The sequence below is a fragment of the Octopus bimaculoides genome, chromosome 19, assembly GCF_001194135.2.
Source record: "Octopus bimaculoides isolate UCB-OBI-ISO-001 chromosome 19, ASM119413v2, whole genome shotgun sequence".
Taxonomy (NCBI): domain Eukaryota; kingdom Metazoa; phylum Mollusca; class Cephalopoda; order Octopoda; family Octopodidae; genus Octopus; species Octopus bimaculoides.
In genome coordinates, this window is record NC_068999.1 from 10523065 (window position 1) to 10528244 (window position 5180).

The window sequence follows — 5180 nt, forward strand, 5'->3', positions numbered from 1 at the left end:
TATATATATATATATATATATATATATATGTATGTATGTATGTATGCATATACATGATACAATATTACATAATATTATTCCAGTCTCCTGTATTGGTCGAAGTTGTTGCCGCTTCGTTTACCTAAATTCGTCGGCTCAGAAAACATTTCATTGATCCTTACTCGAAGAATATATTAACATTGTTTCCTGTTCTGTTCTATTTCATGATTTTTTTTCTCCCACCTATTAGGGTACAACTCGAAGTTTCCCCTAATGAAATTCAGAGGTCATCAGTAAGTGCATTATCATGCAAACTCCACATGATCATATCTACTTGCATGCCAGCTCACTTCTTTAAAGCCTTCCCTAATATTAGTGTAGTCCAATGGTCAAGGGATCAAATTTCAATATCTGTTTCCCTCTATACAACAGAATCAGTTTGTGAGCAGATCTGGTGTGCATCAGTTATGAGTGTTCTCATGCTTCAGAATCTTATAAACCAGGCATACTCTTACATATATAAGAGAACAAATCATAACACTTATTGGTTAGAGTTGTCTTTAATTGTTCCTTAAAACGAATACAGACGCCTCATTCAGTTTATTGAAAGACGCCTTGCATCATCGGTTTCGTGGTCTTTTCTTTTAAGTAATTGAACAGGAATACAGGTGTTAAGTTTTGTAACATGCTTCTCGCAATATTTTTTTCGCTCTAAGGCGGCGAGCTGGCCGAAACGGTAGCACACCGGGTAAAATGCATAGCAGTATTTTGTCTCTCTCTATGCTCTGAGTTCAAATTCCGACGAGGTAAACTTTGCCTTTCATCCTTTCGGGGTCGATAAATTAAGTACCAGTTGCGTACTGGTGTCGATCTAATCGACTGGCCCACCTCCCCTTAAATTTTGGGCCGTATGCCTAGAGTAGAAAATAATATTTTGTTATTTCTGGAAGCTGATCTATGTTCACACTTCCCTCTGGCTAGCAATATTAGTAAAGCTGTAGATGTTGCTATTTACATTGTTTGTAGCATCACCATTTCCCCATTTGTGTTTAATATAATGTAACAGCCTGATGCTTTGAACAGTGCTTGCCTGTATAAATTATACTTTACTAAACATTATTGAGTGAGGTGACGTTTCCATTGCCGCCGGGCTTGTTGCATGGCGGCTAGCACGTCTTCTCGCCTTCCAAAACCAGTTAATGTTAAATCGCTAGTAAAAGTATCGCACATTTCCGAAGAACTAAGATTTCTCTTCATCTCTGTATAATGTGATGGAAGATTAAACATTGAAAATACATCTCTTGGTGAAACCAGACAGAAAATGCTATCAAAGTAATCGCGGTAAATGCAATTTTGTCTAAAGGTTTGTAATAGGTGTCCGGTCATTGCACACAATAATTTAACAAAATGTTAATAATAATAATAACTGTAGCATTAGTAATAGTAAATGCAGACGTCGTTTTAGAAGTAGCAGTAGCAGTGGTAATACTAAGTATTTTCTAAAACAATGCAACGTATTAAGTCTGTATATTATCCATTAGCGACAACAAAATATTCTTGGAAATAAATTAGGATAGCACGGCTGTTTTGCAGGCATCTTCGCCTTCTGGTTTCATCTGAGTTTAAAAAAAGAATCATATTCGTACTCACATGACACTTCACTCGTCTGAGAATGTAACATAACAAAAACACCATGAAAATTTGGCATAGAAATCAATCATCAACTAGCATATAATAAACACATCATATCATACGACAAAAATAACAATAGTGCACTAATTATTGATATGGCAATACTAAATTACTATAATGTTGTGAAGAAGAAAACTAAAAGCAAAGAAAATACAACGCTTCAGCCGTTCAATTAAATCTACTGCCATAGTTATGAAATGTGCATGTCAGTTTAAATAGGAACGATTAAATGGGTACAAAGGCAAGGTTAAGATGTGGTGGTCTACAATGTGGAACTCTTTTTGCCAATTGTTTTAGGTATGGCATCTAGCTTCGAGAAGCATATGCAGTTTGAATTATGCAAAATAAATACGAAGGGACGCTGAAAAATTCCTGGATTTCAGGAAATATAAGTACAGGAAGATCAATTAATTATGATTTTTTTCAACATATTCCCCCCTCAGAGTCACACACTTATTGCAGCAGTCCTTCAGTTTTTTAAGTCTTGTAAATGAACTCGGGAGGTTGGGCCTCCAGCCAGACTTTTCGAAAGACCCTTAACACCAAGAGACTATTATTACCCCCTTTACACGTAGGTCGTATGAGTAAATAGACAGGGCGGTGAGGTAGAAAAATCGTTAGTACGCTGGGTAAAATACTTAGCTAACTTTCGTTCGTCTTTACATTCTGAATTCAAATTCCGCCTAAGCCGACAAAGCATTCTAGTCTTTCCTGGGGGACAAAATTAGTACCAGTTGTTCGCTGGGGTCAATGTAATCGACGTACCCCATCACCGAACTTACTGGTGTAATGTAAAAAAAAAATTGAATCAATATGAGTGAAAGGCAATATCATTAAATTGCTGAATAAAATATTTTGCATCATTTGTTCCTGTTTTCTTTTCGTTCCCAATAATGCGATCTAGTCCAATACAATAGATTTTATGGAAGTGTTGCAGCGTCAAGTAATACACCGTGCGGTATTTTGTATGCCATATTGTGTTCTGAATGTAACACCGGCTGCGAAGATGGTACCATGGGGTATCGGTTCTTAAACAACGGCCGTTCTCTTGGATAATATCAATAACCAGAAGAGTGGGCGAATGCCAGTCTCCTTCATAAAAACCTTCAATATAGCATCAGCTGTAGAGTTAGACACCTTCTAAAGATAGCCATGTTCTAGAAAGATAGCAATGTGTGAAACTATGAAAATTGATACGGCATATTAACAATTGTTTGTTTTTGTTTTCATTAACTTCAAACACTCTTAAATCCAAAGATATACTTAACATTTGGTTTTAGAAAGGAAGATCTTGCTGTGTTTTTCAATCGGTGAATAAGAGCATGAAAATGACAGCAGACAGTAGTATTTAGTTCGATGACTGAGTGACATAACGTCAAGTTGGAATAATATAAACAACAACATTGTAATTATTACCATTATCATTATCATCATCAACGACAATAATAATGGATTCAAATTTTGACAGAAGGCCATCAATTTCGGGAGAGAAGGAGAGTCGGTTACCTTCATACCTGTATTCAATTCGTACTTAATTTATTGATCTCAAAAGAATCAAAGGTAAAGTCGACCTCGGCGGAATTGCCACTAGAATTTTTGCTCTGCGAGCAAATGATTCTACCTGTTCGCCGCGTCAGTAATAATAATTATCAACTACAGATCAATGTGACGATCTGGCAGAATCGATTGTCAATCGGTAAAAACAAATAATGTTTTTAGCGGCATTCATACCCAATTTTTACGTTCTGAGTTCAAATCCCACCGATGTCAACTTTACTTTTCATAATTTCGGAGTGAAAGAAAGAAGGACCAGTCAAGTACCTGGGTTGATGTAATTAAGTAAATCAATTTCCTCAAAACTACTGACCTTCTGGTATCGTGACAAAATTAAACAAAATTTATTATCAAAAGATCATCGGTGGAAAAATGCAGGTGAATACCAAATTATTAGTATCTCCCTCCGTTTTGCGATCAGATTAATTCATACCGGTGCTATTGATTAGGTCTTTTATCATTAAGGTTCGATGCAATAATTAATTGGTTTGATCACACAAACCAAGCACAATTAGAGTATTTGGCAGAATCGTTTGCGCATGTGTAAATCACGGTATTTTATTCCGTTTCTTTACGAACTGAAAAAAAATGCACTAGAGGTTGACTTTGCCCTTCAACCTTGCGGACGATAAAACAAATTGTCAATCAAATTCGAGGATCTATGGTATGGATTAACGCCCTCTTTACAAAACTTTTAGCGTTATGTCAAAATTAAAAACATTCTTGTCATAACGCAGAGAAATATAGGGTCAAAAAATTCAATGTACCCGAACGGTTAGTAGCTCATAAAAATATATATTTAGCAGAAAGGATTATTATTATTATTATTATTATTATTATTATTATTATTATTATTATTATAATTATTACTATTATTATTATTATACAGTAGTTTTATTTTTATAACGTGGGTTCACTTGACTACCGAGCACAGCTCTGTGTGCTATGGGTATGTGGTGTGACGTGCTGTGATGCTCTTATAGTTACTGTATTGAAAGTGTTTTGTGTAGGATGTGTGTAGTGCCCAATAGTACACATTTCTGTATGCTATATTTATATCTGTAAGTCCTGGTGTTTTTGTTATGTATTTGTCTGAATATCTTTCTATCATACCCAATGCGCCTACTATGATAGGAATTGTTTCTGTTTTTAGATTCTACATTCGAGTTACCTCTATTTCCAGGTCTTTGTATTTTGAAAGTTTCTTCATTTCTCTTTGAGAAACGTTATCATCTGTTGGTGTCGATACATCAATTAGAAAGCATTATTATTATTATTATTATTATTATTATTATTATTATTATTATAATTATTATTATCATCATCATCATCATCATCATCATCATCATCATCATCATCATCATCATCATCATCATCATCATCATCATCATCATCATCATCATCATCATCATCATCATCATCATCATCATCATCATCATCATCATCATCATCATTATTATTATCGTTATTATCGTTATCATCATGATCATCATCATTATTATTATTATTAACTATTTATTTATTTATTTATTTATTTATTTTGTAACTTTACCGTACGTCGGACTTCATCAAAGAAATCTATGATCAAAAGATTTTCAGCCGTGATATATTCGTCATGTTAAAGATATCCATTTCTATATTATCTAATGTCAGTATGCAGCGATTCAGTAATTATGCTCTGTGTAGCGTATACTTAATGCAAGTTGACTTTCTCATTTTTCAGCTGATGAGGACTAAGAATATTCACACCAGTTTTCTATGATAAACACTTAAAAAAAAAACGAAATATTGTAATGAAATATAAAGCTTAAATGCTTAAATTCCTGATTTGATTTTCTTTTTATGGTCACCATTGTGCATTTCCGATTACCATTTAAACAAGTTCCTTTATGTATCATAAATCATGTTCTCGTATTAAGATTGTCCATATATATATATATATATATATATATATA